We start from the raw sequence: 13,596 nt of genomic DNA on the forward strand, positions 1-13,596 counted from the left end.
TTTTTCGAACTTCGCTTTAGTCGACACATCGGATAACTCGACACATTTCCACTTTCCCTTGGGGTGTCGACTTATGCGGAGTCGATTGTATTTTTTCGTACATAATCAGTTATCTGAACAACCCCAGTTACCAATTGATTCGGATAAACGACACTCTACTGTATATATATATGGTAGTATCCCTTGATAGTCCGACGTTTTGTAATCCGACATGCTCAGTAGTCCGACGCACCTCCCGTCAAGGTCAATATGTACAGTACTGTACTGTACATAATTAATCTACCTACGTTGTAGCATTTAGTTATAATGTTTATAAATTATTGTACGTACTGTATTATTTATGCCTATACATACTGTGTACTGTACATTTATTGGCTTCCATATTTCTTTTAATAAACATGTTTTAGTTAACCGAAATGGGTGTTTCATTTCCATATTCACCTAGGCAGCATTTTACTCATAACATGTAGGAATATTATAGGCTACTGCTAGCAAAACAATGCCATATAGGTAATCACTTTCGGTAATCCGGACACTTTTGGTAATCCGACACCCCTTTGGTCCCATACCTGTCGGATTATCAAGGGACAACTGTATACATAAAACAATAAATAAAACAAAATTAAATAATGTGAAAAACTAAAACAAATCTTAAATTTTTATTAATAAAAAATATTCTTATCGCTATAAAAAAAATTCTAAATTATCGGAAAAATTACTTTCAATAAGAAGAAACATAAGAACATAGTTTTTTTAGATTTTACAATTCACAATAACCATATAAAAAGCAATATATTTTTGTTTATTTGTTTATTATATTTGTTTGTTTATTTGTTTGTTTTGCTGGACAACTGTATAGTTGTCCAACAAAAAGTAAACTATCTTATTTACAAATATTTTCAAAATAGACAGTTTGACCGGGCCCTTCAAAAAACCGGGCCCTAGACATTTGTCTCATTTGTCTACGCGATAATCCGGCCCTGCTGTTAAGAATTGGCAAAAGTTTCCCGATTGTCTAGCTTTACATGAACAAGTTATGCTGTCAATTTTAAAAGATTTTTCCCTAAACTTTAAAATGCCAGTAATTTTGTGAGGGACACAGGGCCGGATTTAAGCATTTCGAGGCCCTAAGCTGAACTCTGTGTGAGGCTTCTTACCAACTCTTCACATTTTTTGAAGTCAATTATAAAAATAAAATAATTATTAACATAAACATATTAACTACTTTTTATTTTGTGTAGTATTTAAAGTATAGTTTGTTGGTTTGTAAAAAAAATTTTATTACAAAATTTGACTTCAATTTTTTTTCTTGTAGAAATGTTTGAGGCCCCTTGAAAGTCGAGACCCTAAGCTTAAATAGCTTACTTATAAATCCGGCCCTGATGGATAGATATCAAGGCTAATGTTTTTTAACACAAAGGGCACAAATAAGTATAAAACGATCTCGCTCATTTGTTTCGATACCACATAATGATGTGTCCCACTAACAATAATTGCTCTCCTATAAAATTTCTTGATAAAAGGCTACAAGCAGCATATATCATTATATCGGACAGTAATATATGATTAATTTTATATTACTATTTATTTTTTTATAGTTACCTTTTTGCTTAGGGCCTCGAGTTTCAAGGGGCCTCAAAAATTTCTACAAAAAAAGAAAATTGAAGTCAAACTTTGTAATAATTTTTTTTTTAACAAACCAACAAAATATACTTTAAATACCACACAAAATAAAAAGTAGTTAATATGTTTATGTTAATAATTATTTTCTTTTTATAATTGACTTCTAAAAATGTGAAGGGTTGGTAAGAAGCCTCACACAGAGTTCAGCTTAGGGCCTCGAAATGCTTAAATCCGGCCCTGTGTCCCACACAAAATTACTGGCATTTTAAAGTTTAGGGAAAAATCCTTTAAAACTGACAGCATAACCCGATTGTACAACTTCATATAAAGTTGTACAATCGGGAAACTTTAATGCCAATTTTTAACAGTCGAATCCACTCTTTCTGTCGGTTATATTTATGAGCTTCTTTGAATTCTAATTTCCGAATAATCACGTGTTTTTAAAGTGGGAACAGACGAAAACTTATATTGGGCTCCCGTAAGGCTTTGAAAGTGCAATTTCGAACGCAACAGAAAGCTTTGCTTATTTTTTACTGTTGACAATACAAAAGAATGATTCAAACGACCCAGATAAAATAGTTCTGTTTTAAACACCAGAGAGCGAGCATCCGGTGAAAAACGCGAATAAATTTCAGATAAAAGTAGATAAACATTTCTTAGAAAATTATACAGTTATGTTAAATTTTTTTTTTACTCTTTCCGCCCTGTGGGCACTAGGAGGGCCTCTTTTAGAAAGCCCATTATGAGTTCGGCCAGGCCCATAATGGGGTGATCGGGTGGTGAGGGACGGGGCCCGACATATCCGAACGGACTACCCCCCGAAAAATTCCTGGGGATTATTCGACTCGTTCGGATTCGATCCCGGGTCCCCCACAGCGGTAGGCTATCATCTTGACCGCTCGGCCATCCGATCTAACAAATATTATAAGCCATTCTTAGTTATTCGTGAAAGTTACATATTTGTAATTTTCTATAAAAATGCTAAAATATTTTGACCGGCACATGACTAATACAGCTTTATTTTCTCAATTTAATGTACACGTTAAAAAATTAAGGTATGGAAATTTGTGTGTACATTAAGTGTGAAAATATAAAAGCATAAACTTGAAAATTGCTTTTATTTTTAATTTTAAAACTTTTTTAAACTTTTGTACACGTTTGTCAATAAAACAAAAAAAGGTGATATTTACATAACAATTTATTATAAAATTCATATTTAAAAAAATTATAGTTTTCAGTGATATCAGATTTCACCAAATCACTGCGCTTTTGCTTATCCCGATTATATAAGAAATTCGCATTCGGAGGGACTGCCTAAGAAAAATTCCTGGGATTTTCCACCACAAGGATTCAATTCCGGATACCCAAAGCGCTAGGCCGACATCAACCACTCTCGGCTACCCCACTGTCTGCGTTACTTTGTCCGTCATTACATTATCCCAAAAATAATATTATTTTGTCGAATAAGCTATTAGTAATAAATTATTATTAAGTACATTAAAAACGAAAATAATAAAGGACGATATATGATTTTCAACGCCATCTAATATTACTATAATGACGTCAATACCGTTATGACTGATAATTGGATGAATCAGGGTCGTTCCTTCCATCTTGTCTTCGGGTTGATTGGGTTGTGTGGGAGGAGGAGGGAGTTCTTAGTATACTTATTATAAGAGGTAAGAAATATAACTGCAGTATTTAATCTTTGTTAAATCGTTATAAAAGGTATATGATTTATTATTATAAGTCTGGAGGTTAAAACACTGTTAATGAACGATCCTCCGAGTGTGAGTCGTTTGCGGCCTTCCCTTCCCTGAGTGAAACCGGACGAGCCATAATGCCGGGGTTTAGGACAGAAGGCTTAGTTGTGCTGTGTTCCAAAATATTACCTTTTGTCTTAATTTTATAAGGCTCGATGTTTCTCCTACAACGACGCTAAAGCAAATGAATTTAAAAGCTAATTTAATCGTAGATGTATACACGTAATCATTACATGCTGTAGCTTTTATTTAGGTTTTACCGTAAGCCTAACAATTGAGTATCTGTAGTAAAGAATGAACGTGATAAAGGAATGCATCATATAATATGAGAATGTGCTTATAGATGTACACGTGTGTGTACATGTGTCTATATATGTTTGATTTTTCCATATGTTAACAAAATAAACAATATTATTTTACAGATTATTCGGCCTTTTTAATAATTTCATCCGAGTTTATTGTTCGTTCAGAAATTTATCCTGTCGTCCTGGGACATTGAATAATAAATTTTTTTTTTTTTTTTTTACGAATATGTCGAAATATCTTTTATTTCAAATTAAAATGGATATAAAAATAAAACATAATTCACTATATAGTTATAGATTTAAAAATTTATTATATTTTGCTACTGTCTAAATGTTTCTCTAATCATTTATTTATATAAAAGGAAAATACAACCAGAATTAAAATGAAATGTTTGAAATATTCATATTTATTTATTTATTTGTAATTTTTTAAAAATTAATGTTTCTTGTTATATTAGAAGTTATTTTATGTAGAAGATACTTTAAGAATTGAAGTTAAGCATTTCTTTGCTGGAAATTTTGCATATAGGTGTGATTTTCTACTCTACATGTAGGTACAGTTCCAATTTTCTGGTAAAGTTGTTGTTTATTACTTTAAGAATTTTAACTTGTTCTGTCAACATACTGTGCTTTTTGAGTTTATAATATGGTAAATAAATGAAGTTAGATAAATTAATCTCATGGTTGTAGAATATTCAGATTTGTTGATATCTTCAACAATATTCAAAATTTGTTTAGATAAATTTAAAAGATATTTTCTTGCATAATTTAAGACTGTGAAAGTTTGTGAAAAATACAGTCGAGTCTCGTACAACGCGCAAATAAAGCAAGCAACAATCCTTGAATTTTGTCGATCAGAAGTATACGTTTTTTTTTTTTCCAACTTATAGGCGAAGGTTTTAAACTTTCATAAATCGTGTGATAATGCAGATTTCAATAACGCGATTTCCTATAATGCGTTGTACGGGACTCTACTGTATTTATCATTTCAGAATTTGTATTTTGAGTATAATGACAAAAATGAAGAATGTAATGTTTATAATGTAACAATCTAATTTCTAATCAAGCTGTTTTTTATTTTCTATTAAAAATTAATTTTGCATCAAAATATAATGGAATCTTGCTATAAACATACCTTTGTAATAATAAACTTTAAATTTTCCTGATTCAACTTCTGTAGGAACCCCTGAGCAAAATCTTTTAGTTTTATGAACATATAACAAACTTTTAGTTTAACATTCCTTTTTTGTCAGTCCTGGGTTAATAGAATTCCTGAAATTTTCACTTTACTGTAACATTTTTTTTTTTACAACTTCTTTCCCTTTTCACTATTGTTTTCCAACTGGTAAAACTCTGTACTAGAGAAGAGAGTTGTGCTCACAAGCAACTGATGAGTTGCAGGTGTACTAACCTCAACAAGAGCCATAAGTTTTCATTGATATAGGTGCAAAAATGAATGAATGTTTTTGCCTCTTAATTTTGTTATTTACCTTATTCTTCTTATCCCTCATCTGCATGAGAAAGGACGTATGATGTAAAGACACATTTTATGTATTGTCTGTAAGAGAAATATATTTTCTTTATTGTACCTTATTCTTCATTTAAGGTGGAAGTATAAGATGGCATCGATGGATGTCTGGAGGACTAAAAGATCGTAGGGCACCTTCTGGTCAGTTCTCCAATATAGATGTAGGAAGAATGTAATTTAGAGACATGAATTAAATTGACAAATTCAAAATTAAACTACTTTATTTACATAAAATAAGTAAAAGTTAACATACATAACACTTTCGTTTCATAATGTGGACTTCATATTTAGCTATTTAACTTTCTTGATGATTTTTTTTACATTTTTCATCATAACAAACTCAGTTTAACAATTATTTTTGGAGACCCCTCAAATTTTATAATAGTTTTATATACTATAGTTTATATTCCACTGTATTACCTAACAAAAACAAATAGTTCTCTGGATAGCTGAAAAGTTAAAGCTTAAAAGGTATCAGACACTACCCTATTTTATATTTTCTATGCATATTTTTAATCTGTTCATTTTTAAAAATATTTTCAAGCAAATTATATTTATTGCCAAATGAAATAGTATAATACTAAAATACAGATTATATATACTATAATATACCAACTTTGAACCTGATGAACTGGGATGTATGAAATTTTCTGTATTCTTGATGAATTGTCTAGAAAATCAATTTTTGGTTGGTTACAAACAAATAAATGATTTGTGCTGAGAATATTAGATCTATTTATTTTGTTGTCATTGCATAGTAGTACATATTAGTAATTCTTACTTTCTTCAAAATTAAAAAGGATTATTTTGAAGTTACTTGCAGCTGACACTTATTTAGATTGTTACAGCAGTAGTTAAAAAATTATATAAAGTGAAACTTCAGACACTGAGTTTAGCTGACACAGTCTTGTTATAGTAACAATGCTACTGATGTATTTATTTTGATTAAGCAGACATTGTCTTCTATGGACAAACCAAAATTTTCTACTCTATTTTTCAAAACCTCTAACTCTTTAAATGTGAAATCATCCAAAATTGGATTAATCCATTCAAGACAAAATCAGCTGATAGAAAAATTGTTTGGTTTTGTTACACAAATTTCCCTTGTAGCCTGAGAGTATAAACAATTTTGTCTCCAGGTACAGTACATAGAAATAAGAAAATTTCAGAGTTTAAAGATAGGAGACAGTACATCCTTCCTATGAATATCATTTAAAATGTGCTTATCTACAGCATCATTGTTGTTTCATAGAATATATTTATAACTTTAAAGTTGTCAAATGAAATTTTTCATAGTTCATTTTTAGAGTTCTCTGACACCTTGGCATCAAACATAGTAGATTGATGCCAGCATTTTTCTCTTGCATAATGGTGAAATTAAGAAAATCAGAAAATAATAAGAGCATTAACCAAATGACTCATGTTGGAAAAATGAGTAAACATTTTACTTGGAAGCATAGCTAGCATAATCAATAATGCTGCATATCCAGCTTTCAGTAGTTGTCACTGTAGGCCAAACCTTTTTTAGATTTCTCTAAAATAATTAATTGTTAATTTCTAATTATTAAATTCAGTACAGAATGGCACTTAATGCATCTATCATGCACCAGATAATAATAATTAATTGCATAGAAATAGACCTATAATTTAGGTATTTTTTAATTCTGTTAGAATATGTTCTTTACAAAGCCAAGTCATATGTTGATTATTTTAAAAAATTTGCTAGACATTATGAAATACACAGTAACTTTTTAACAGATACCTTTCTTATATGGACGAAGTTTGATCTTAAAGAGTATATGCAGTGCCGGATTAAGCGTCTAGCGGGCCCTAGACAAAATTTAAATTGGGACCATATTTAAACAAGTTGCTTCTAAACAAATCTTAAATAATGTGACTTAAAATTTTTATTAATAATAGAGAATACAAACACTAATACAATAATAATTGTACAATAAAAGAATTTCTGGTAAAACGAAAAATGTATATTGTAGCCATTAATCAGTCTTTAAAATATTTAAATTTTTTGTTTCTGGATTTTCATTTCAGAAAATTGATCAGTCTAGCCATTTGAGTCTCTCTTTCTTTAGTAAGAATTGTTAAAGACAGCCTTTCCTGTCCTATTGAATTACTTAAATAATTTTGAACTGATTTTAAAACGGAGAAAGATTATGCGCTGAAGCCAGGCCCCTCTGAATTAGACAAATAAGACATTTGTTTTATTTGTCTATTGGTTAATCTGGCACTGAGTATATGCTAAACTGAGGTTCTACCCTACTTTCAAATAACACTTTTTCTTGTAATAATTAAAACTTTTGTGAAATTTCATATTTGAGCAGCTACATTTTAACTGATTTGACTAAAGCAAGAGTTAAACTATACTTTTATTAAAAGAGAGTTTAAATGCTTATATTCTTTTCCAAATTTTAAATATAGTTTCTCTAAATATTTATTCTTATTCTTATTTTTTTCTGATCTGCACAAGCATAACTTTTTGTTCTGATGTGCATATATGAAATTAATGTAATTTCTTTATATTTATTTACTGAATTTTTCAGTTGGTACAACAACAATTAAAGCTATTGAATATAACAGGCTGACCTAGCTGCCAAATTAAATCTAGGAGCTAGATATGCATAAACTATTTTTAATTTGTACAGTTTTATTTGCAACAGAAAAGATATTTTTTAATTTTAAAATTACAAATTACAATATTTACAACAGACACGATTAACTTCTGATGTGTATAATACAAAAAATGGACACTACACAAATGTTTTCCAACCCCTTTAGAGTTCATCTTCAGATGTGACTGAACAGTTACCCGATGGAATGTTATTGGAACTAACACCTGTTTTTAAAAATTTTTAAAACTAATTTGAACGACTGTTTGAAATATAAATATAAATTTAATGCTGTGTAAGTATTGTCATGTGCATAACAATCATTCAACTAACAACTATGATGCTGTGTCTAACAGGGCCTGCCAGGTCATTGACAACACCATTTCCTCCTCAAAATTTATACAGGATGACTTAAAAGTTAGCTTTAAAAATTTCTATTGCCTCCAACCATCTGACATGCTCTGTATGCAATGATGTGAGGAAGAGTTTGGCTTATTGTTTCTCATTTCCCGGTCTTTTGCTTGTCCCAGGATTTTGGGATAAAAGTGAACTGTTTCCCAGGATCCCGGGAAATCCCATGATAGAATTAATTATTTTTAAGATATACAAAATATCTTGAAATCAAATGATATAATTATTTTTCATTTTTTAAAGTAATTTAATACGTTTGCAACCTCCAAAATCATATTAATAATGCTGTTTAAGATATATATTAAAAGTTACCTTTGAATTACGTAGTAATTTTAACAAATAGAAAAAATTTATTAAGTTTGTCGGAAACTGCATACAACAAAAATGCCTTTAAAAAATTGAGTTGAAAATTTAAAAAAAATGAACTTAGATCAAACTTCTAACTTAGAAGGTAATTTTTGTTTTTTAAATAAAACATAATACAAAATAATATTGTAAATTTTTATAAGATTTTAAAAAGCAAAGATGGTTAATATTCCAATCACTCAATCTGGTTCTTATTTAACTAATGAAAACTCCTGCTACTGAGAATGCCCTTTCCAATTCAATTGATGTGAGTGGAATTGTGTTTAATGCATTTAAGAGAAGACAGATGTTATGTGTTTTTTCACCCATAGCCTGGAAGATTTCTAGTTAGTTTTCGAGATTGTAGTACTTCTTTTGCTTTCTACAATAGTATTCTTGATTTGTCTTCCTCATCTGTGGCTGCTTTACTAGTAGCATCGAGCTTATATTGTGATAATTCAGCAGTTTGTTTGTCTTTAATAATCAGGTTTATGAAGAAAAACTTCATACTTGCATACTTCGTACTCGTTTGATTTGTATCCTTGCCCAATTTGCACAACCTGGCGTTATGCAGTTATTGAAGCTACTGGGCATGGTTAAAAATTAAGACAGCATAATCACAACTATTCCATATATTACAGGTTCTGAAAAGTAAAGAATTTTCAGAGTCCTGTCACAAATAGGCTACATATTGATTATTGACAATCTGTGACATGTCATAATGAGGAAAAATTTTAAAAAAAAACTAATAAGTAGATTTAAAAATAATAAATACAAATGAATTCTGACAGTTTATGAGTTAATTATATTTTCTATTTGCAAAATTTTCTCAACCTTAACACAAAATAAGAAAAAAATGAACTTTTAAGAAATTTGTGGGATTTCCCGGATGAGAAGAATTTCCTGGGTTAAAAAAACCCTAGTTTGGCCCATGTGCAGTCTGCAACTATCGAGTAACTGTTCAGTTGCACCTGAAGAACTCAGGAATTGAAAATGTTTGTAGTTTTCATTTTTTATAAAAGTTATATGCACCAGAAGTTGGTTCTGTGTCTGTTGTACATATATCCTGGTGTGGAGTGGTGTGTATATTAATTACAATATTAATATTGTGATTTAGTTGTTTTGTTATTTTCATTATTAAAGCAATTAAAGTTAAGAACTGTTTCATAAAACTACAGATTTTTAATCAAAAAAGTCTTTCAATCCTATTAACTTCCTGTTTCCAATGCACATGGCAACTGTCTTAACTAATTGTCCAATGTTGTCACAGCATACAATGTGCTGACTATAAGAATGAGTATAATTTTTTAATGTTAAAGTCAAAAAATATATCCTTAATCATTGCCACTTTGGCTGATGTTACTTTGGAAAGCTGTAAGCAGTGTGTGTTGTATTAAATGATGTAATATAATTGTTATTGACATCAAGGGACCACAACACATTTCATATTACATATTAACTGATATTTTGTATTAACTAAACTCATTAACATGGAAATGACTATCCTTGTCCATAAAACTTCAAATCTACTTTGCAGTAACATGGACTTTGCCTAAACCAGGGATGCACAACCTTTTCTGAAGAAGGACCAGGTTAAGATTAAGTTTACTGACCAGGGGACCGGGCCATTTTACAAACCTCTTTGTTGACACAAGGAGTCAAATTACTTTAGCAGCAGGCAGTGTTGATAAATTGTGGGAAGTTTATGACTTGACGCAGTTTGGAATAATTATTAAATCCAAAACTTTTTAGTGCAGTCGGCTTCCTTTCAGTCATATGACTCTATTCCAGCTATTAATTTTCTTGGTCCAACGTTTTTTATTGTTAGTCTATGGAGGGACTTTGTTGTAAACAATTGGTTGTTACAGCTTTTGTACATTCCTTTTTGAATGCCTGATTGGTATTTTCTGGTTTGAATGACATTAGGTTAACGAATAAGTGTCTTTTCAGAAAAGATTTATTCAAATTCGACTATACCAATCAGAATCTAGAATGTAAACAAACACTAAAAAATTGTTATTTTCATGGTTTTTCAGTGCTATTTTCACTTATTTTTATGTTATTTGACGCTATTTAGATGAATAAGCAAGTTTTCCGAAGCATAAAATTGAAAATTTCCCACCAAAATAGAAACTTCCTGATAACATCAGAAATGATGTCCTGACATCATTTTATTCTATTTGATTCTTCTAAAAATCGTTATAATACTATGTATTAGACTTAAAATATTCAATATCTAAACCAGAAAGTGTGGGAAGAACTTCAATCCCCTATTTCTCACCTCAGGGAAAGTCATAAAACAGTTGGGTGCTAATGACTTTGTGAAAGGGAAAAAGTTCTATACTTAGAAACTTTGAAAGAAGGGATTTGGCCTGTACTGTCTGTGGGGCCGCATAAGGGTCCATTTACACACAACAGTGACTTGCTGGCACAGTGACCACATTGAGCCAGGGCCGGATTTACCAATCCAGGGGCCCTGGGCACAAATTCGGTGGGGGCCCCCCTTTAAGAGTAGGCAAATTTGATGATTTAGTAAATTTACACAAAATACTGTACTTTCAACTAGGAAGTTGTAAATTTCATTTTAAAAATAAGGTTATTGTAAACATACATATATTTTATTGTGTAAAACTAATTATTTTAATTTAATTGAAAAATACCTATGTAAAATTTTTTCCCGAAATTTTCCGATGTTTCATAGTTTTTTTCCCCGGGTTTGGTTTTCTTTGCCTGTGGCCCTCATGATTAGGCCACACTAGGCAGTCGCAGTAATAGGAAAAAAAAATTATGTTTAAACATAGTTTTGTGGGGGCCCTGGGCACCGACCCCAAATGTCCCTATGTAAATCCGGCCCTGCCCTGCATTGAGCACGGCACAGTGATGAGTATTTACACACAACAGTAACATGACGGTGCTGTCAGTGAGTGGTCATGGACTTTTCTGAGGATGAATTGGCTATGATAGCTATATCTTTGGATGAGGAAGAAAAAGAAATGCAATCAAAAAAGCATACATCAAGCATGGACAAAAAATATCAACAGAATGGGAGTTTCATACTCTTTATAAAAAATTGAGATGATGAATCTATATTTTTTGAATATTTTCGAATGTCCCAACATGCATTTCATATTTTATTAAACAAAACAGAGAAATATTCATTTTGTATCCAATGTCCATGTATTTCGAATGAGATAAATCAAATAAAACAGGGTGTTGATGCATGATTTCAATTAAATGTTCGTCATCCATTGGAAAACAAAATTTACCATCATTGAAAATATTGTTCCCGTCAAATGTACTTTCATGGTAAGGTCATGCCAGTGCCACTGCACATCACTGACAAGTGAGATGGATGAGTCTGGACAGAGTGGTTTAAAACTAGGTCAATGATTTCCCACAGGCAAAAATTCACTGCACTATGCTGGCACGTCACTGTTGTGTGTAAATGGACCTTACGCATTGAAAGGGCCCCCGGGCCACAGGTTGTGCATCTCTGCCTAAACTGAAAATGTAATAATGAAGACTGTATAAGTTATATACCAGACATCGGCAAATGCGGCTCCGAGAGCCACATGCAGCTCTTTTTGAGTTACATGTGGCTCTTGCTGAAAGTGTTAATTTCTGTTTTTTATTATTATTTTTATAATTTTGTGAAAATATGTTTATTAAAAAAATTCAATATTTGTTTTATATTATATTTATATTAATAATAAAATCACACGTATTATCGTACTATCTGCCACGACAGTGCAGAACTGCGGCTCCCATGCATTTTGCAAAACCTACATTTCGGCTCCCACTGAACTCTTGCTTGCCCACCCTTGTTATATACAATATACTGTTTTATTTAATTTTTCAGTTCTTCCTAAATGAAGGGATTAAATTCCCCAAACACCTCATGTGTGCAGCATAGTATCAATGTATAGTTGTGTATGAATGTGTATAGAAATGTTATGTAATTCAAGAAATTAACTTATTTATTTTACATTTTTTGAGACCTTTTTGTCTCATTGTCAGATCAAACACTTAATAGATTCAAATACAGAATTAAAAAATTCCACAGAAAAACAATGAAAAGTTAGATTTATTTATATATAAAAGTTATTAATTATCAGTATTATTAATTATAAATTAATTTCTACTTAATTGATTAGTAAACTATTGCTGTTTTAAATTATTAGTTTATTCTGCAATAATCTTAAAATTACTTAGATTTTTTTATGGTTTCTTTAGTTTGTTCTCATTGTTAAATCTCTACTTACTTCAATCTATTGTAAACAGTGCAATTCTTAACACTGTTTATCTTCTCCCTTTTTATGAGAAAAACATGACACCAAGAGTCAACTGTTTAGTCTTTATTTCACAAAAAATGTATTTTGATCTGTACCTTTAAAAATAGGAGTAGGAAAAAAACATTAAAATTCCACAAAACACTTTTAGGGGGAAAAAATTTCTTTTTTTCCACCTGAAGATCCATTGGCCAGTCAAAAATGTTAGTGGAATAATTTAAGGTATATTTTACAGATTTTTTAAAAAATTTTTTGTGCTGATGATTAATATGGCATTCTAACTTATCATTAATATGAAAAAAATTATAATAACCATAATAAAAATGCAAATAATAACATTTCCTACAGTTTTCATTGCTAACTTTAATTATTAGAAATGGAAGAAAAAAATATGGATTTAGAGGAGGAATTTATAAAGAAATAGTCTTAATGAAAGAACTGGAGAATTGTATTCAGCACCAAAATATCGAATTGGAAAAGTGTCAAAAAATTTAATAATTCTAAGATAAAGATTTTATGATACAAAATTCTAAGTTTGACTTAGATATTATGTACATTTTGGGTAGCTGCATATAGATTTATGAATATAGCAACTTTATTTTGATTATTGTAGGAATTAGATATTCCTATAAAAATAAGTGTAATTCTATTCTAGTTTACAGATGTTTCTTACCTATTTTACATATTTAGTTAATGTAACTTAGCAAT

The 13,596-nt window shown here is 30.5% G+C and overlaps 1 protein-coding gene across 3 annotated transcripts in view; it reads left to right on the plus strand.

The window, feature by feature from the left end:
• The first annotated feature begins 3,216 nt into the window (after positions 1-3,216).
• The window catches only part of LOC136989038 (cAMP-regulated phosphoprotein 21-like), a 108,727-nt gene continuing 98,347 nt past the window's right edge, over positions 3,217-13,596 (plus strand). For all 3 annotated transcript variants that reach the window (XM_067287093.1, XM_067287094.1, XM_067287095.1), the window contains exon 1: positions 3,217-3,302. The gene's annotated coding sequence lies outside the window, so the exon portion shown is untranslated. The remainder of the gene's footprint in view (positions 3,303-13,596) is intronic.

This window comes from Centruroides vittatus, unplaced genomic scaffold (genome assembly GCF_030686945.1).
Source record: "Centruroides vittatus isolate TY-2023 unplaced genomic scaffold, ASM3068694v2 scaffold_435, whole genome shotgun sequence".
NCBI lineage: Eukaryota > Metazoa > Arthropoda > Arachnida > Scorpiones > Buthidae > Centruroides > Centruroides vittatus.